At 41.7% G+C, this 22,076-nt stretch overlaps 1 protein-coding gene across 6 annotated transcripts in view; it reads left to right on the top strand.

Annotated features, from left to right (window-relative positions):
* CCDC71 (coiled-coil domain containing 71) overlaps window positions 1-22,076 on the top strand; it is a 122,840-nt gene that overhangs the window by 46,892 nt on the left and 53,872 nt on the right. Inside the window, exon 1 of one of the 6 annotated variants that reach the window (XM_089690712.1) lies at window positions 2,931-3,054. The exons of 3 other annotated variants lie outside the window; for them this stretch is intronic. The gene's annotated coding sequence lies outside the window, so the exon portion shown is untranslated. Of the gene's footprint in view, window positions 1-2,930; window positions 3,061-11,481; window positions 11,583-22,076 lie in introns of those variants that run through there. 2 more of the 6 variants (XM_089690715.1, XM_089690714.1) reach the window with 2 other exon arrangements.

Below are 22,076 nucleotides of genomic sequence, written 5' to 3' on the forward strand. Positions count from 1 at the left end.
TGCACACATCTCTGGAGGGATTTTGGCCCACTCCTCTTGGCAGATCCTCTCCAAATCATTAAGGTTTGGTGGCTGACGTTTGGCAACTCGAACTTTCAGCTCCCTCCACAGATTTTCAATCGGATTAAGGTCTGAAGACTGGCAAGGTCACTCCAGGACTTTAATGTGCTTCTTCTTGAGCCACTCCTTTGTTGCTTGGCCATGTGTTTTGGGTCATTGTCATGCTGGAACACCCATCCACGACCCATTTTCAATGCCCTGGCTGAGGGAAGAAGGTTCTCACCCAAGATTTGACGGTACATTGCCCCGTATATCATCCCTTTGATGCGGTGCAGTTGTCCTGTCCCCTTAGCAGAAAAACACCCCCAAAGCAGAATGTTTCCACCACCATGTTTCACAGTTGGGATGGTGTTCTTGGGCTCATAGGTAGCATTCCTCTTCCTCCAAACACGGCGAGTTGAGTTGATGCCAAAGAACTCGATCAAATACTTATTTCCTTCAGTGTACCTATCTATCTATTTACTGATGTTAGCAGTATAAGGATTATAAATAGTCATTGTTGATTGAGAGAGTGAAGTTATGCTGGAACTGGAAATTAAATGAAATATGACTAACGGGATAAAGAAAAAAAAATAAAACCTAAAAAAGGCCCATACAAAACTAATAGTTTCAATCAGTGAAGATCTTGACAACAATTCAGAAACTCAGAGAAGCAATGGCGTTGCATTTCTGTTGAAATTTCAAAGTTCTAAAAGATTCAGCTTTAAAATAAATCACTCAGTTACACCACACACATGTGATGGCCAAATTGTCTCACAAACCAGGAGAACTCCAAATTTGTCTCATGAACCTTTGTCCTGTGGAAAACGTATTCATGGAATCACAATTTCCATTGTTCACGAATGATGTGTTTCTTCACAGATAACACAGACTAACATTTAAATATTTCAGCAATTTAAATACTAGCGAGTCAGAGATTATCTTCCAACAGTTTCTTCAACCCCAAGAAAAATAAGTAGAGATTTATCAATGCGTCTTATACTTGTAAAGCGCTGTGCAAACTGTTGGCGCTATATAAATAATATATAATAATAATAATAATACCAAGCTTTTCTTTTTTTTTTTAAAAAAAAAATGGTTAAAAAGGCCACACATTCTTCAATTCCTTTGGATTTACTCATATTATTTTAAATTTTACAAGATCAAAGTTAAACATGAACATCTACATGAATTTGTAAAGGGTCCTAAGGACCCTTCTACTGTCCACAAAATCAAAGTTAAAGAGCAACACCTACATGAACCTGTAAAGGGTCCAAAGAACCTCTCTACCCTCCAAAACAAGATGAATTCGTATTAAAACAGCAATTTACAGGGGGCATTCAGACAATTCCATCCACTCATCACCTAATGACAACCCACCACATAACCAATGTTCTTTTTGTTAAGGAAAGTCATTCTTAATTGAATTGTCCTGAAAATCAATGTTAAAGAGGAACACCTACATGAATTCGTAAAGGGTCCAAAGAATCTCTCTACCTTCCAAAAAAAATTAATTATACGACAGCAGATCGGTGATTTATGGGGGACATTCAGACAAATCTATCCACTTATCACCTAATGGCAACCCACCACTCAACCATTGTCCTCATCATCTAATGACAACCCACCACATATCCAATGTTCTTTTTGTTAAGGAAAGTCATTCTTAATTGAATTGTCCTGAAAATCAAAGTTAAAGAGGAACACCTACATGAACTCGTAAAAGGTCCAAAGAACCTCTCTACCCTCCAAAAATATTAATTATAGGACAGCAGATCGGTGATTTATGGGGGACATTCAGACAAATCTATCCACTTATCACCTAATGGCAACCCACCACACAACCATTGTCCTCATCATCTAATGACAACCCACCACACAACCATTGTCCTCATCACCTAATGACAACCCACCACATAACCAATGTTCTTTTTGTTAAGGAAAGTCATTCTTAATTGAATTGTCCTGAAAATCAAAGGTAAAGAGGAACACCTACATGAACTCGTAAAGGGTCCAAAGAACCTCTCTACCCTCCAAAAAAAATTAATTATAGGACAGCAGATCGGTGATTTATGGGGGACATTCAGACAAATCTATCCACTTATCACCTAATGGCAACCCACCACACAACCATTGTCCTCGTCATCTAATGACAACCCAATACATATCCAATGTTCTTTTTGTTAAGGAAAGTCATTCTTAATTGAATTGTCCTGAAAATCAAAGGTAAAGAGGAACACCTACATGAACTCGTAAAGGGTCCAAAGAACCTCTCTACCCTCCAAAAAAAAAATGAATTATACGACAGCAGATCGGTGACAGCAGATCAGTGATTTACGGGGGACATTCAGACAAAACTATCCACTTATCACCTAATGGCAACCCACCACATAACCAATGTCCTATTTGTTCAGGAAGGTAATTGTTAATTGAATTGTCTTTACAAATTTAACAGGAAACCAAAGGGTGCCCTCATAATAGCCAAAACGTAAAATTTTGTTTTAAGTATGACTTCCTATTTCTATAAAGAATATAAGAATCAAATGCATCACCATCCCATTATGCAAATGCTGCCTTTGTGATATAATTGGTTAGAAAGGGTTACAACCGTGGCTCGCATTTATATTTTCTTCTTACATTAGCAAATGTTTTGCAAATCTACAGCTCCCCCAGCTGCACCAACACCAGTCTGATTCTTAGCAGCCACCACTGGCAAGGTCAGGGAGTGTGGTATTTTCCCACCTCCATGTGGAATGAAAACAGTGTGAACAGGGAAGGCTCCAACTGCCAATGATCGGCATAGACACTGTATTCCAAGCTCCAGGAAGTGTGGCTACAGCTCACTGTGTGTGGGGGAGGAGGAGAAGAAAAAATCTGCTGCATAAAGTGGGGGAGGGGAGGCAGTATTGCTCAACAGAAACCCCGTGGCTGTTCCTTTGATACATTCCCTAACTGACAGCACATTAACATTCAGCAATTGTGGCCTTCGCCCTGCCGGAAGAAAAAGGAGAAGAGGTATGAGTGAGTCTTTCGCATATCCCTTGGGTATTTAATGGGGTGTAAGATTGTGAGCAGCTGTCATGCACAGGAGACTGCAGGGTACATCCTCTGCTGGTGGGGGAGGGGGAGGAGACACTATTTATAGGCTGCCACCTTTGCATTGATTCCATTAGTTTCTGTCTAGCAAGGTAGATAGACAGTAGATAGGCACTATGAGTCGGCCTTGCCAATGGTCAAACATGGCCTCACTGTCAGCCAAGGAAGGTCAGTAAAGGCCTCTTATGTACAGGCCTCTCTCTGAATTTTGAGGTTGTTGAAAATATCTTATATTGGTTGTATAAAGGCTGCATTGGTGTGTGTATGTGGTTAAGTTATATTTTATCTAATATAGGCATTTGACCCCTATATCCTCCATTAAAGGCAGGAAGAGCCTTCAATACAAGAAGTTGAGGATTAGGGTGCAACCATGTCCAAAAGGAAATCATATATGAATGTATTTAATTCTTCTATATATGCACCACCCAGAATTGTAGACAACACTTGGCAGGGTACATAGGTGTTTCCATCAGTACTTGCCTCCACAGGAGCTCAAAGCAATGTAGGGTCAACGAGAGAAGGTGCCAGATAACCTTCCATGGTGCTTTTGAATATTAGGAGGTACTGTAACCCCATGCAGATGGCCCATTGTCGATGTGGTAGGGAAGGGTTGGAATCCCCCCGTTAAGCTTTTTTTTAGCTGTCAGTATACCAGGAGGGAAATTTTTTGCTTCCTGTCCCTGAGAAGCAACAGAAGGTTACTGAACATCTCCAAAAGTGTTCTACCGCCATGTGGAATGAAAATAGTGTAATAAGAGAAGGTTTCAACTGCCAATGACAGGGTATCAAAACTCCAGGAAGTGTAGCTACAGCTTGCTGTATGTGGGGGAGGAGGAGGATAAAAAAACTGCAGCATACAGTGGGGGAGGGGGAGATGGTAGTTCTTCTCCAGAAACCCTATCGCTGTTCCTTTTATACACTCCCTTACTGACTGCACATTAGCATTCATCAAACAAGGTAGATAGACAGTAGATAGGCAGTATGAGTCGGCCTTGCCAAGGAAAACGGCCAAAGATGGCCTCACTGTCAGCCAAGGAAGGTCAGTAAAGGCCTCACATGTGCAGGCCTCTCTCTGAATTTTGAGGTTGTTGAAAATATCTTATATTGGTTGTATAAAGGCTGCATTGGGGTGTGTATGTGGTTAAGTTATCTTTTATCTAATATAGGCTTTTGACTCCTATATTCTCCATTAATGGCAGGAAGAGCCTTCAATACAAGAAGTTGAGGATTAGGGTGCAACCATGTTTAAAAGGACATTATATATGAATGTATTTAATTCTTCTATATATACACCACCCAGAATTGTAGACAACACTTGGCAGGGTACATAGGCGTTTCCATCAGTACTTGCCTCCACAGGAGCTCAAAGTAATGTAGGATCAACGAGAGAAGGTGCCAGATAACCTTCCATGGTGCTTTTGAATATTAGGAGGTACTGTAACCCCATGCAGATGGCCCATTTTTGATGTGGTAGGGAAGGGTTGGAATCCCCCGTTAAGCTTTTTTTTAGCTGTCAGTATACCAGGAGGGAAATTTTTTGCTTCCTGTCCCTGAGAAGCAACAGAAGGTTACTGAAAATCTCCAAAAGTGTTCTACCGCCATGTGGAATGAAAATAGTGTAGTAAGGGAAGGTTTCAACTGCCAATGACAGGGTATCCAAGCTCCTGGAAGTGTAGCTACAGCTTACTGTGTGTGGGGGAGGAGGAGGATAAAAAAACTGCAGTATACAGTGGGGGAGGGGAGATGGTATTTCTCTCCAGAAACCCTGTGGCTGTTCCTTTGATACACTCCCTTACTGACTGCACATTAGCATTCATCAAACAAGGTAGATAGACAGTAGATAGGCAGTATGAGTCGGCCTTGCCAAGGAAAATGGCCAAAGATGGCCTCATTGTCAACCAAGGAAGGCCAGTAAAGCCTTTTATGTGCAGGCCTCCCTCCAAATTTTGAGGTTGTTGAAAATATCTTATATTGGTTGTATAAAGGCTGCATTGGTGTGTATGTGGTTAAGTTATGTTTTATTTAATATAGGCATTTGACTCCTATATCCTCCATTAATGGCAGGAAGAGCCTTCAATACAAGAAGTTGAGGATTAGGGTGCAACCATGTCTAAAAGGACATTATATATGAATGTATTTAATTCTTCTATATATACACCACCCAGAATTGTAGACAACACTTGGCAGGGTACATAGGCGTTTCCATCAGTACTTGCCTCCACAGGAGCTCAAAGTAATGTAGGGTCAACAAGAGAAGGTGCCAGATAACCTTCCATGGTGCTACTGAATATTAGTAGGTACTGTAACCCCATGCAGGTGGCCCATTTTTGATGTGGTAGGGAAGGATTGGAATCCCTCGTTAAGCTTTTTTTAGCTGTCAGTATACCAGGAGGGAAATTTCCTTTTGCTTCCTGTCCCTGAGAAGCAACAGAAGGTTACTGAACATCTCCAAAAGGGTTCCACTTCCATGTGGAATGAAAATAGTGTAGTAAAGGAAGGTTTCAACTGCCAATGACAGGGTATCCAAGCTCCAGGAAGTGTAGCTACAGCTTACTGTGTGTGGGGGAGGAGGATAAAAAACTGCAGTATGCAGTGGGGGAGGGGAGGTGGTATTTCTCTCCAGAAACCCTGTGGCTGTTCCTTTGATACACTCCCTTACTGACTGCACATTAGCATGCGTCAAACAAGGTAGATAGACAGTAGATAGGCCGTATGAGTCGGCCTTGCCAAGGAAAATGGCCAAAGATGGCCTCACTGTCAACCAAGGAAGGCCAGTAAAGCCTTTTATGTGCAGGCCTCCCTCCAAATTTTGAGGTTGTTGAAAATATCTTATATTGGTTGTATAAAGGCTGCATTGGTGTGTATGTGGTTAAGTTATGTTTTATTTAATATAGGCATTTGACTCCTATATCCTCCATTAATGGCAGGAAGAGCCTTCAATACAAGAAGTTGAGGATTAGGGTGCAACCATGTCTAAAAGGACATCATATATGAATGTATTTAATTCTTCTATATATACACCACCCAGAATTGTAGACAACACTTGGCAGGGTACATAGGTGTTTCCATCAGTACTTGCCTCCACAGGAGCTCAAAGTAATGTAGGGTCAACGAGAGAAGGTGCCAGATAACCTTCCATGGTGCTACTGAATATTAGTAGGTACCGTAACCCCATGCAGATGGCCCATTTTCGATGTGGTAGGGAAGGATTGGAATCCCTGTTAAGCTTTTTTTTAGCTGTCAGTATACCAGGAGGGAAATTTCCTTTTGCTTCCTGTCCCTGAGAAGCAACAGAAGGTTACTGAACATCTCCAAAAGGGTTCCACTTCCATGTGGAATGAAAATAGTGTAGTAAAGGAAGGTTTCAACTGCCAATGACAGGGTATCCAAGCTCCTGGAAGTGTAGCTACAGCTTACTGTGTGTGGGGGAGGAGGATAAAAAACTGCAGTATGCAGTGGGGGAGGGGAGGTGGTATTTCTCTCCAGAAACCCTGTGGCTGTTCCTTTGATACACTCCCTTACTGACTGCACATTAGCATGCGTCAAACAAGGTAGATAGACAGTAGATAGGCAGTATGAGTCGGCCTTGCCAAGGAAAATGGCCAAAGATGGCCTCACTGTCAACCAAGGAAGGCCAGTAAAGCCTTTTATGTGCAGGCCTCCCTCCGAATTTTGAGGTTGTTGAAAATATCTTATATTGGTTGTATAAAGGCTGCATTGGGGTGTGTATGTGGTTAAGTTATGTTTTATCTAATATAGGCATTTGACTCCTATATCCTCCATTAATGGCAGGAAGAGCCTTCAATACAAGAAGTTGAGGATTAGGGTGCAACCATGTCTAAAAGGACATTATATATGAATGTATTTAATTCTTCTATATATACACCACCCAGAATTGTAGACAACACTTGGCAGGGTACATAGGTGTTTCCATCAGTACTTGCCTCCACAGGAGCTCAAAGTAATGTAGGGTCAACGAGAGAAGGTGCCAGATAACCTTCCATGGTGCTACTGAATATTAGTAGGTACTGTAACCCCATGCAGATGGCCCATTTTCGATGTGGTAGGGAAGGATTGGAATCCCTGTTAAGCTTTTTTTTAGCTGTCAGTATACCAGGAGGGAAATTTCCTTTTGCTTCCTGTCCCTGAGAAGCAACAGAAGGTTACTGAACATCTCCAAAAGGGTTCCACTTCCATGTGGAATGAAAATAGTGTAGTAAAGGAAGGTTTCAACTGCCAATGACAGGGTATCCAAGCTCCAGGAAGTGTAGCTACAGCTTACTGTGTGTGGGGGAGGAGGATAAAAAACTGCAGTATGCAGTGGGGGAGGGGGAGATGGTATTTCTCTCCAGAAACCCTGTGGCTGTTCCTTTGATACACTCCCTTACTGACTGCACATTAGCATTCGTAAAACTGTGGCCTTCGCCTTTCCAGACAAAAAAGAAGAGGTATGATTGAGTTTTCTCATATCTTTTTAGTATTAATGGGGTGTAGGATTGCGAGCAGCTGTCATGCACAGGAGACATTAAGTTCATCCTTTGCTGATGGGGGGAGGGGGAAGTGATGCCAATTATAGGCAGTGCCTTTGCACTGGTTCCATTATCCTCTGTCTAGCAAGGAACAGTAGACTGGCAATCTGAGTCAGCAGAGGCAAGGGGAAGGCCAAAGATGGCTTCACTGTCAGCCTTGAAAGGTCTTTAGAAACCTGCTATTTGCTGGCCTTCTACTGACTTTCAAAGTTATTACATATCTGATATTGGTTGTATGAAGGCCATATTGGTGTGTGTATGTGGTCATCTGTTATTTGATATTGGCATTTGGCAAGAAGGCCAAAGCTGAGGGCTAAGGTTCAACAATATTTAATTGCACACAGTATGAAAAAGTCCTAACTCTACTGGGGGGACATCAAACAGGAACAACCCTGGCCAAGAGGAAATCATGCTAATTTATATCCTTTATTTATATACCACCCAGAATATTACACAACAGAGTACACAGAAATGCTTCCATAAGTCCATGCTTCCACAAAAGAATACAGTCTAAAGCCCTGACCATACCTGCTCACAAAAACACGCTAGGGTCAACTTGAAGAGATGACAGCTAAACTTCCAGAGCCTTTTTCAATCTTAGGGGGGACCCCAGGAACACTCAATGAAAATGGTTACAAAATTACAACTAATACCATGATAATTTGTGAGTTAACTTTGTAGAAAGGTAACGACCTAAAGTGTGTGCTTTCTTCTGTAGCCGAGACTCTTTCCGCCATACTTGGGAACTCCTTCAAACCCTCATTGGTAGACATGTTATCAAATACTTTGTACCTTAGAAATCAGCTAAATAAAAAAAAAAGATCCATGCCTGTCAAATTTAATTAACACTTTGCATGGGTACATTTCTTTCAGCCGGGCTTGCCCACAATTGAGAATAAAAGAACTGGTACGAACCTATTTTCTCAGTTTTGGGCAACATGAGCTGACATTTTATTAGCCTTTTAGTTTCTGGAACAATAAAAAATATATATATTATTTTAAATTTACTACAGGTACTTATATAGCGCTGTCAATTTACGCAGCGCTTTACATATATATTGTATATTCACATCAGTCCCTAACCCTCAAGGGGTGTACAATCTAAGGTCCCTAACCCTCAAGGGGCGTACAATCTAAGGTCCCTAACCCTCAAGGGGCGTACAATCTAAGGTCCCTAACTCACATTCATACATACACATACTAGGGCCAATTTAGACAGGATCCAATTAACCTACCAGCATGTCTTTAGAGTGTGGGAGGAAACCCACATAGACACAGAGAACATGCAAACTCCTGGCAGGTGGTGCCGTGGTTGGGATTCAAACCAATGACCATAGTACTGCCAGGTGGAAGTGCTAACCATTTAGCCACTGTGCTGCATATTATAAAATAATGTCTGTCTGCTATCCATTAGGGTAGCATACTGAGCCAGACTTTGGCCAGAAATGGGCCCCATACCTAAGGGAACAGTTGACTTAATGGTCCAACCAGGTTCTCCCCTTTCTGTCTGTACAGTACTGAAAGAGAGAATCTAGTTATTATTGGCATCAAGAAATATTTTACTTAAAGTGACCATCTCAGGGGGTATTAAACTGTTGGATATCCATACTCTAGGTTTTAAAGTGTATGTAAAAGCTAAAGCCTTTTATTTGTAGTTTTTGGATATTGGGATGAAGGTGTTATAACCCCTGTCAGGTTTTTATTACTGTCTGTGTCTCTACTGGGGAAATTCATCTTCTCTATTTGTCCTGGAGACCATTATCAATGAGACAAAAAGTGATGGAAAATTCCAATTTTTTCCAGATGTCACTGGGACAGGAGATGAAGGGTAAGCTCCCAGGATCAGGGCCCTCCTATCCCTCTTGTATTGAACTGTATTGTTGCTGTATTGTCTCCCGTTATATTGTAAAGTGCTGAGCAAACTGTTGGTGCCATAAATCCTGTATAATAATAATAATATATAAATCCTGTATAATAATAATAATATATAAATCCTGTATAATAATAATAATATTCCAATGAGAGCGTCCTCTCCAATGACAATTGACAGGTTATTTCCCCTCAGTTTGGAAACATTTCCTCTATGAAATGAAAGGAAATTTGACCAGCGGGATACAGACCACAAAAAAAAATCCAAAAAAACAATTCAGAAACTCACAGAGAAGCAATGGCTTTGCATTTCCTTTCAGTTGTCCTGGTTCTAAAAAAATTAAACTAAAAAATAAATCATTCTGTTAAATCACACACATAGCAATGGCCATTGTCTCACAAACCAGGTGAACTGCAAATTTGTCTCCTAAACATTTGTCCTGCAGTAAACCATATGGTTCATATCATACTTTCCATTGTTCCTGAATCATGGGATTCTTCACAGATCACACAGACTTGTATGTAAATAATGGAATCTTCTACTCTTCCAACCAGTCCATCCCCCACAGTTACTACCTTTTGTACCACTAGCCCCTCCCTCCTAGATTGTAAGCTCCCAGGATCAGGGCCCTCCTATCCCTCTTGTATTGAACTGTATCGTTGCTGTATTGTCTCCCATTATATTGTAAAGCGCTGAGCAAACTGTTGGCGCCATAAATCCTGTATAATAATAATAATAATAATAAATATAAATCCTGTATAATAATAATAATAATAATAATAATAAATATAAATCCTGTATAATAATAATAATAATGTAAATATTTTACCAAGTTAAAAATTAGCAAGTCAGAGATTCTTTCTGATCGAACCTAGGTAGTGGCTACAACCCTAAGAAAAATAACTAAAGATTTACCAGATTGTCCTGTACCAACCTTTTCAAACACACAAAACTGATTAAAAAGGCCACACATTCTTCAATGCCTTTAAATTTACTCGGAATATTTAAAATTTTACAAGATCAAAGTTAAACGTGAACATCTACATGAATTTGCAAAGGGTCCTAAGGACCCTTCTACTGTCCACGAAATCAACGTTAAAGAGGAACACCTACACGAACCTGTAAAGGGTCCAAAGAACCTCTCTACCCTCCAAAACAAGATGAATTCAGGGGCGGACTGACCATTTGGAAACTCAGGCACTGCCCGAGGGCCCAGGGTCAGTAGGGGACCCCATGAGATGCCCCTGGTACCTTTTTCATAGGCTTTATTGAGTTTGGGCAAGGACACAGGGGCCCCATGATCCCTTATTGCCCGGGGGCCCCATGAGTTGTCAGTCCGCCAGTGGATGAATTACTATAGAAACAGATCAGCAATTTACAGGGGGCATTCAGACACTTCCATCCACTCATCACCTAATGACAACCCACCACATAACCAATGTTCTTTTTGTTAAGGAAGGGAATTCCTAATTGAATTGTCTTTACAAAAGCAAACCAAAGGGCACCCCCATAATAGCCCAAATTTTTTAAAAAATTTGACTTCCTATTTCTATTGGCATAAAGACAACTAAGGCTAATACGTAGCACTATCCCATCATGCATTGTTGCCTTTGTGTTACAATTGCTTAGAAAGGGTTACAACCGTGGCTTGCATTTATTTATTTTTCTAACATTAGCAAATATTGGGCAAATTTACAGCTCCCCCAGCTACACCAACACCAGTCTGATTCTTAACAGCCACCCCCGGCAAGGTCAGGGAGTGTGGTATTTTCCCACCTCCATGAGTGTGACAAGGGAAGGCTCCAACTGCCAATGATCGGCATAGAAACTGTATCCAAGCTCCAGGCAGTGTGGCTACAGCTCACTGCGTGTGGGGGAGGAGGAGGAAAAAAAAAAAGCTGCAGTATGAAGTGGGGGAGGGGAGGCAGTACTGCTCACTGCTCACCGGAAACCCCGTGGCTGTTCCTTTGATACATTCCCTAACTGACAGCACATTAACAGTCAGCAATTGTGGCCTTCGCCCTGCCGGGAAAAAAAAAGGAAAAGAGGTATGATTGAGTCTTTCACATATCCCTTGGGTATTTAATGGGGTGTAAGATTGTGAGCAGCTGTCATGCACAGGAGACTGCAGGGTACATCTTCTCCTGGTGGGGGAGGGGGAAGAGATGCCATTTATAGGCTGTGCCTTTGCAATGGTTCCATTAGCCTCTGTCTAGTAAGGAAGAGTAGATAGACAATATGGGGGAGATTTACTAAAACTGGTGCACTCAGAATTTGGTGGACCGGTACATGGTAGCCAATCAGCTTCTTACTTCAGCTTGTTCAATTAACCTTTGACAATAAAACCTGGAAGCTGATTGCTTTCTCTGCAGAGTTGGTCCAGATTTTGCACCATGAAGTTTTAGTAAATAACCCCCTATGAGTCAGCCTAGGAAAGGAAAATGGCCAAATATGGCCTCACTGTTAGCCAAGGCAGGTCAGTAGAGGCCTGCTGTGTGTGGGCGTCCCTCCGACTTTCGAGGTTGTTGAAAATTTGTTATATTGGTTGTATGAAGGCCACATTGGTGTGTGTATGTGGTTGGGCTATCTTATATTTATTGTAGGCATTTTAGTCTTGTATTGTCCATTAAAAGCAGAAAGAGCCTTCAATACAAAAAGGCTGAAGATGAGGATTAGGGTGCAAACAGGAACAACGTTGTCCAAGGAAAACATATATGTATTCTATTTTTACACCATTCAGAATAGTACACAACACTTGTCAGGGTACATAGAGGCATTTCCATCAGTACTTTCCTCAACAGAAGCTTACAGTCTAAGGCAGCCTTTCTCATCTTTTCAACACAGAGGAACCTTTGAAATAACTATCCAGTCTCAGGGAACCCCTGCTAAAATCTACTATATCTACAACCCATGACACATTGGTACAGGGGTGTCAAACTGGCGGCCCTCCAGCTGTTGCAAAACTACAACTCCCATCATGCCTCTGCCTTTGGCAGTCATGCTTGTAACTGTCAATCTTGCAATGCCTTATGGGTCTTGTAGTTTGGCAGCAGCTGGAGGGCCGCCATTTTGACACCTGTGCATTAGTATGATGGTCAGTGGGAAGAATGCTGCTTACACTTGTGGTCATTGGGAAAAATTACCCCTTTACAGATTGCTAAGAAGATGATTGGTGTCAGTAGGAACTTATCTGAGAGGCAGAAACTTCAAATTGCTCAAGGAACCCCTAGCAACCTCAGGAGGAACCTTGGTTGAGAAACCCTGATATAAGGACTCTACCACATAACCACATACAAAGCACTGTACAGTCAACTAGGGAAGGTTCAGATGACCTTTCAGGGCACTTCTGAATCTTAGAAAGTAACTGAATGCAGATGACATATAAAGGATTAAAGTGTATGTAGAGCCATAACTTTTTTTGGATGGGGTAGGTAAGGGTTAGAATACCCCGTTAGGGTATTTTTTTCTGTATACCAATGGGGAAATTTCCTTTTGCTTCCTGTCTCTGAGACACAACAGAAGGTTACTGGGAATCTCCGAAAGTGAGGGTAAGTTCCCTTTTAAGATACCTGTCCAAGTGTGCTCAATAAAATAATTTCCTTATTTCTTGTTCTGGGGACAACTTTGAACTTTCAGATTTCCCCTTACTTTCTATTTCTGGGACAATGGGCATCACTACAAATTTAGATGGTGCATCTCCCCAATGGGGACACAAACAGCAAAAAAAAATTGACTGAGGGTCTAATCCTTCCCAACTCCATCCAAACAAAAAAAAAAGTTTGGCCTAGAAGTACACTTTATCATCTTCCTGGCTTGGTACATCAGGGTCCCCGTGACCCTGATGTAACAAACCAAGAAAGCTAAAGGCCTAATCACCATACTGCCCAGATGTGAGATGATCAATACCATTGAAAATTAAAGTTCTAAAATTATTATTGGACAACTTATAACAAGACCATGCATTAGTTACTTTTGTAACAAGGTAAGGTAGTACTTTGCAGCTAACCTATAAGTAGTACTTTGTAGTTGAGGCCAGGGGCGGACTGACAACTCATGGGGCCCCCGGGCAATATGGGATCATGAGGCCCCTGTGTCCTCGCCCACACTCAAATCACACCCAAAAAAGCCTATGAAAGGTACCAGGGACATCTCATGGGGCCCCCTACTGACCCCGGGCCCTCGGGCAGTGCCCGAGGTCCCCAGTGGTCAGTACGCCCCTGGTTGAGACATAATCAGACCCTCCCTGATATGTTTCCAAACCCCTTGGACCTTAGGATGGCCAAAGATGGCTCAACTTTTGACCAATTCCTACCGAATCTGTTGAAGCCATGGGTGGCACTGCAAGGAACACCAGGCTTGACGAAAGGCGAATGAAAAATTGACGAAGTTGGGTGGAAAATTATTGGTTGAAACTAGGATTGCACCGATACCGGTATCTGTACTGATACTAAGCATTTGCATGACTACTTGTACTTGTGCAAATGCTCCACTATTTGATACATTTTTTTGTGCGGTGCGATTTGAGCCCATACTGGTGATGGTGCATCCCTAGTTGTCATATTGACTTCAGCCTGGGTTCACACAGGAGCGGTGCAGGAAACCGAATGTGATTCAGAATGGAATTGCACCGATGCGATTCTTTGCAGTGTGATTTTAACCCATTAATTTTGTATGGGCTCATATTGCACCACACCGCATGAAAAAAAGAGGTATTGGTAGTATGGGCAAGTTGGTATCAGCAAAAAATGTATCGGTATTCGTACTCGTTCTGAAAAAACTGGTATCGGAGCATCCCTAGTTGAAACATTGACTGCATCCTATCAGATGTAATCACTGATCAGCAGTACCAAAGTGTTTAGGTAGCCATGGGTGCCATGGGTGCAGTGGAGATCCTCCATCCACACTGTTATCGTGGATGGGAGGATCAAAATATTTGAATCCTTCCCATAGGCAGAATGAGATAAAATTGAGCCATGTATGGTTACCTTTACTCTTCTAAGACGTGAACTCAACAAGAAGAAATGCTCAATACCTGTTAGGTTCAATCAACAATAGCAATGGCCAGATTGGTGGCAGCCTAGCAAGGAGGTCTGGATTTGGCCTATCTGCCCCATTCTAGGCAGTCTAACAGAGGTGACAAACTGTCGGTTCACTAAACCGTATTATAAAAAAACGCTGTCTGCTGCCTGTCCACTGGGGCCACACACTGAGCCAAACATTCGGCAGAAACAGGCCCCATACATACGGAAGTGACAATTGGTCCAGTGGATACTCATGTTCTCCTATTTTTTTCTGTTCAGTGTTGAAAGAATCTGGTTACTATGGTCAACAAGAGTTATTTAACCGAAAGTGATCCTGTCACTACATACTTTTACCCAAGAGCTCACCTGTAAAAAAAAAAAAAAGTGTTTATATACTTACCTGTCCAGTAGCCCATGTATTGAAAAATCACCACATCTCCATTCTCCAGCTGATGTACAGTCAGGTCCATAAATATTGGGACATCGACACAATTCTAACATTTTTGGCTCTATACACCACCACAATGGATTTGAAATGAAACGAACAAGATGTGCTTTAACTGCAGACTGTCAGCTTTAATTTGAGGGTATTTACATCCAAATTAGGTGAACGGTGTAGGAATTACAACAGTTTGCATATGTGCCTCCCACTTGTTATGGGACCAAAAATAATGGGACAATTGGCTTCTCAGCTGTTCCATGGCCAGGTGTGTGTTATTCCCTCATTATCCCAATTACAATGAGCAGATAAAAGGTCCAGAGTTCATTTCAAGTGTGCTATTTACATTTGGATTCTGTTGCTGTCAACTCTCAAGATGAGATCCAAAGAGCTGTCACTATCAGTGAAGCAAGCCATCATTAGGCTGAAAAAATAAAACAAACCCATCAGAGAGATAGCAAAAACATTAGGCGTGGCCAAAACAACTGTTTGGAACATTCTTAAAAAGAAGGAACGCACCGGTGAGCTCAGCAACACCAAAAGACCCGGAAGACCACGGAAAACAACTGTGGTGGTTGACCAAAGAATTCTTTCCCTGGTGAAGAAAACACCCTTCACAACAGTTGGCCAGATCAAGAACACTCTCCAGGAGGTAGGTGTATGTGTGTCAAAGTCACCAATCAAGAGAAGACTTCACCAGAGTGAATACAGAGGGTTCACCACAAGATGTAAACCATTGGTGAGCCTCAAAAACAGGAAGGCCAGATTAGAGTTTGTCAAACGACATCTAAAAAAGCCTTCACAGTTCTGGAACAACATCCTATGGACAGATGAGACCGAGATCAACTTGTACCAGAGTGATGGGAAGAGAAGAGTATGGAGAAGGAAAGGAACTGCTCATGATCCTAAGCATACCACCTCATCAGTGAAGCATGGTGGTGGTAGTGTCATGGCGTGGGCATGTATGGCTGCCAATGGAACTGGTTCTCTTGTATTTATTGATGATGTGACTGCTGACAAAAGCAGCCGGATGAATTCTGAAGTGTTTTGGGCAATATTGTCTGTTCATATTCCGGCAAATGCTTCAGAACTCATTGGACGCCACTTCACAGTGCAGATGGACAATGACCCAAAGCATACTGCAAAAGCAACCAAAGAGTTTTTTAGGGGAAAGAAGTGGAATGTTATGCCATGGCCAAGTCAATCACCTGACCTGAATCCGATTGAGCAAGCATTTCACTTGCTGAAGACAAAACTGAAGGGAAAATGCCCCAAGAACAAGCAGGAACTGAAGACAGTTGCAGTAGAGGCCTGGCAGAGCATCACCAGGGATGAAACCCAGCGTCTGGTGATGTCTATGCGTTCCAAACTTCAGGCTGTAATTGACTGCAAAGGATTTGCAACCAAGTATTAAAAAGTGAAAGTTTGATTTATGATTATTATTCTGTCCCATTATTTTTGGTCCCTTAACAAGTGGGAGGCACATATGCAAACTGTTGTAATTCCTACACCGTTCACCTGATTTGGATATAAATACCCTCAAATTAAAGCTGACAGTCTGCAGTTAAAGCACATCTTGTTTGTTTCATTTCAAATCCATTGTGGTGGTGTATAGAGCCAAAAATGTTAGAATTGTATCGATGTCCCAATATTTATGGACCTGACTGTATGTGTGTGTGTAATCTCAAGACGAGCTCAATATTTACGTCTCCCCCAAAACACTGTGGTTCCTCCTGCTGGCCTGTAGTGATGTGCGAGCTGCTGGGAGAGCACACAGAAAGCAAAGTGGGAACAAATATGCTACACACCTGGAAATTTAGAATGCTTGCAGCTTGAGAGTGGAGAGGAGTTGACTTTTCCATGCATTGACCTCCATAAAAGCATGTACACTTAACGACCACTTTATTAGGTACTGGGTTGAACCCCCTTTTGCCTTCAGAACTGCCTTAATTCTTCGTGGCATAGATTCCACAAGGTGTTCCTCAGAGATTTTAGTCCATATTGACATGAGTTACTTCAACCCTTCTATCCTCTGGAACCAGTCTGCCCATTCTCCTCTGACACAAAAGGCATTTTTGTCCATACGACTGCAGCTCACTGGATATTTTCTCTTTTTTTGGACCATTCTCTGTGAACCCTCGAGATGGTTGTGCGTGAAAATCACAGTGGATCAGCTGTTTTTGATATACTAAGACCAGCCCATCTGGCACCAACAACCATCCCACGTTCAAAGTCACGTAAATCCCGTTTCTTGCCCATTCTGATGCTCAGCTTGAACTTCAGCATGTTGTGGTCACCACATCCAAATGCCTAAATGCATTAAGTTGCTGCCATGTGACTGGCTGATTAGCAAATTGTGTTATCAAGCAATTTAACAGGTGTGCCTAATAAAGTGGCCGGTGAGTGTATATGAATGCTTCTTGTATGGGTGACCTCTTGGATAAGAGTGGAGGTGACAGGGGCATATCAGTCATGCTGGAACAGAAAAGGGCCTTCAAGCTATTGCCACAAGGCTGGAAGACAACAAATAGTCTGCGAATGCTTTCGAAATAATAGAACCCTTTGCTTGAACTCAATTATTTGGAGAAGTGTCCACATACTTTTGGTCATATAAGTAGTCAAGTTGGTCAAGTGTCCACAAACATATGCCATATGGTGTTTTGTAAATTCTCACTAGCATGGCCTTCCCTTTGCGCTCTATAAATCCTGTATGACAGTAATACTATGCAATATACGGGATTAGTTTTATAAATGTATTTCAGTTCATTTATTTCATTATGACCAAAATATTATAAAATTCTAAACGTGTGCTGACACCCAATATAGGCGAAAGTCAACACCTAAATATTAGCGCGTATGCTGGCACCCAATATAGGCGAAAGTCAACACCTAAATATTAGCGCGTATGCTGGCACCCAATATAGGCGAAAGTCAACACCTAAATATTAGCGCGTATGCTGGCACCCAATATAGGCGAAAGTCAGCATCTAAATATTAGCGCGTATGCTGGCACCCAATATAGGCGAAAGTCAGCATCTAAATATTAGCGCGTATACTGGCACCCAATATAGGCGAAAGTCAGCATCTAAATATTAGCGCGTATGCTGGCACCCAATATAGGCGAAAGTCAGCATCTAAATATTAGCGCGTATGCTGGCACCCAATATAGGCGAAAGTCAGCATCTAAATATTAGCGCGTATGCTGGCACCCAATATAGGCGAAAGTCAGCATCTAAATATTAGCGCGTATGCTGGCACCCAATATAGGCGAAAGTCAGCATCTAAATATTAGCGCGTATGCTGGCACCCAATATAGGCGAAAGCCAACATCTAAATATTAGCGCGTATGCTGGCACCCAATATAGGCGAAAGTCAACACCTAAATATTAGCGCGTATGCTGGCACCCAATATAGGCGAAAGCCAGCATCTAAATATTAGCGCGTATGCTGGCACCCAATATAGGCGAAAGTCAGCATCTAAATATTAGCGCGTATGCTGGCACCCAATATAGGCGAAAGTCAGCATCTAAATATTAGCGCGTATGCTGGCACCCAATATAGGCGAAAGTCAACATCTAAATATTAGCGCGTATGCTGGCACCCAATATAGGCGAAAGTCAGCATCTAAATATTAGCGCGTATGCTGGCACCCATTATAGGCGAAAGTCAGCATCTAAATATTAGCGCGTATGCTGGCACCCAATATAGGCGAAAGTCAGCATCTAAATATTAGCGCGTATGCTGGCACCCAATATAGGCGAAAGTCAGCATCTAAATATTAGCGCGTATGCTGGCACCCAATATAGGCGAAAGTCAGCATCTAAATATTAGCGCGTATGCTGGCACCCAATATAGGCGAAAGTCAGCATCTAAATATTAGCGCGTATGCTGGCACCCAATATAGGCGAAAGTCAGCATCTAAATATTAGCGCGTATGCTGGCACCCAATATAGGCGAAAGTCAGCATCTAAATATTAGCGCGTATGCTGGCACCCAATATAGGCGAAAGTCAGCATCTAAATATTAGCGCGTATGCTGGCACCCAATATAGGCGAAAGTCAGCATCTAAATATTAGCGCGTATGCTGGCACCCAATATAGGCGAAAGCCAACATCTAAATATTAGCGCGTATGCTGGCACCCAATATAGGCGAAAGTCAACATCTAAATATTAGCAGATAAGAAAAGTTAAACATTAATAATTTACATTGGTTAAAAGATCATGGTGCTACTAAAATTAAAATTTATTCACCTGACAATACGAGCTTTTAAAAGTCTGTAAAAAAAATGCTGTAATCAAAACCAGGACTGAAAGTGAGGGAATATCCAAAAGTTTGAGTTGAAACCAAAACATAAATTGAAGTAAAATCTTCCAGTGGGAACACTTGTTCTGTTGACAACTGAGAGGGAATTTCAGTTTGGTGAGATTTTCTTTTACTTCCTGTTGTATCCACACAGCCCGAGGTGTCAAGTGCCCCCTGGGAGTGGCAAGAGTCAGTGCAACTCTATGGGTTTGGGTCCCAACATCAGCACTCAGGCCAGGACGCCAAATGTTTATTCTGCACTGTGCCTTAGGGGCTGGACCTTTTGCCGAGAGGGCAATTATTGCTACCCGGGCCCAGGACCTAGTCTTTGTATCATACGCTAACACCTTTTATTTATTTTTTTTCTTCATGTTTGTCCCTGCAATGTCTTTTGTTATTCACAGGGAGGTAAGGTACAGGCAGGGGCGGACTGACCATTTGGAAACTCAGGCACTGCCCGAGCGCCCGGGGTCAGTAGGTGGCCCCATGAGATGACCCTGGTACCTTTTTCATAGGCTTTTTTGAGTTTGGGCAAGGACACAGGGGCCCCATGATCCCCTATTGCCCGGGGGCCCCATGAGTTGTCAGTCCGCCCCTGGGTGCAGGTCTTCAGGCTTACCTAAAAGTCTATGGAGAAGATGTGTGGCCCTTTAGGTTTCTTTCTCCCCATGTCCCAAACCTAGTACTTGGTGGCTGGGTTTGGCTGATCATGACCATAAGGAGAGGGCCTTTTGGTTAGGTGGTCTTGCTCCTGTCAGGAACCTTGCACACCCGTGGGGTCAGGGAATGGTATTTCCTATTTGGAATATATGACACACCCTGAAGTCTACGGGGAAGATGTGTGGCCCTTAGGTTCACTACTCCCCCTACCTTGGAGGTTTCTATTCAAAAGATCCCCTAACCTAGTACTTGGTGGCCTGCTTTGGCTGATATTTATTATGAGGAGAGGGTCTTTTGGCTAGGTGGACCAGAGTGCCTTGCTCCTGTCAGTAACCTCGCACACTAGAGGGTCAGGAATGGGTCCTTCCTCTTCAGAACCTATGACACATCCTGAAGTCCACAGGGAAGATGTGTGGCCCTTAGGTTCCCTACTCGTCCTGTCAGGAACCCCCACCTTGGAGGTCTGTATTCAAGAGAGCCCCTAACCTAGTGCTTGGTGGCCTGCTTTGGCTGATCAATATTATAAGGAGAGGGCTTTTTGGCAAGGTGGAGCAGAATGCTTTGCTCCTGTCAGGAACCTTGCACACTGGGGGGGGGGGGGGGTCAGGGATGAGTCCTTCCTCTTTGGAACATATGACACACCCTGAAGTCTACGGAGAACATGTGTTGGTCTTAGGTTGCCTACTCTACCTGCCTTGGAGGTCTCTATTCTAGAGAGCCCCTAACCTAGTACTTGGTGGCCAGCTTTGGCTGATCATGATCATAAGGACAGGGCCTTTTGGCTAGGTGGACCAGAGTGTCTTGCTTTTGTCAGGAACCTCACGCCCCAGGGGGTCAGGGAAGGATCCTTCCTTTTCGGAACACATGACACACCATAGTGCACGTTTTTGTGTGTGTTTGCTTGCAAGTTTTTGGTTTACTTTACTGTTTAGTTTTTTTGTGCATCGCCCCACAGGCTCAGAAAAAGAAAGTTAAAAAAAGTAATAAATAACAGATTACATCAACAGACTTATATGCTACGTACTGTGAATGGCAAATTCAAAATTAAAGCCATGTACATTGAAATATACTGTATTCTACAGGAATTAGGAAGGAAGAGTTTGATAGAATTATGAGCTAAAAACTTGTCTCCAAATATCACCCAAACCGTACTCTCCGCTCCTCACACGACCTCCTGCTCTCTAGCTCCCTTGTCTCCTCCTCCCATGCTCGTCTCCAGGACTTCTCCAGAGCTTCCCCCATCCTCTGGAACTCTCTACCCCAATTTATCAGACTATTGCCTACTCTGCTCACTTTTAGGTGATCTCTGAAAACCTATCTCTTCAGGGAAGCCTATCCTGCCCTCAACTAATAATGGAATCTTCTACTCTTCCAACCAGTCCATCCCCCACAGTTATTACCTTTTGTACCACTAGCCCCTCCCTCTTAGATTGTAAGCTCCCAGGATCAGGGCCCTCCTTTCCCTCTTGTATTGAACTGTATGGTTGCTGTATTGTCTCCCGTTATATTGTAAAGCGCTGAGCAAATTGTTGGCGCTATATAAATCCTGTATTATAATAATAATATATATAAATTCTGTATTATAATAATATATATAAATTCTGTATTATAATAATAATATATATAAATTCTGTATTATAATAATATATATAACTTCTGCATTATAATAATAATATATATAAATCCTGTATTATCATAATAATATATATAAATTCTGTATTATAATAATAATAATAATATATATAAATCCTGTATTATAATAATAATAATATATATAAATTCTGTATTATTATAATAATAATATATATAAATCCTGTATTATAATAATATATATATAAATCCTGTATTATCATAATAATATATATAAATTCTGTATTATAATAATAATAATAATATATATAAATCCTGTATTATAATAATAATAATATATATAAATTCTGTATTATTATAATAATAATATATATAAATCCTGTATTATAATAATATATATATAAATTCTGTATTATAATAATAATATATATAAATCCTGTATTATCATAATAATATATATAAATTCTGTAGTATAATAATAATATATATAAATTCTGTAGTATAATAATAATATATATAAATCCTGTAT

This window comes from Staurois parvus, unplaced genomic scaffold (assembly GCF_062004578.1).
Source record: "Staurois parvus isolate SC_StPar_1 unplaced genomic scaffold, SC_StPar_1.0 ptg000540l, whole genome shotgun sequence".
NCBI classification, from domain to species: Eukaryota; Metazoa; Chordata; class Amphibia; order Anura; family Ranidae; genus Staurois; species Staurois parvus.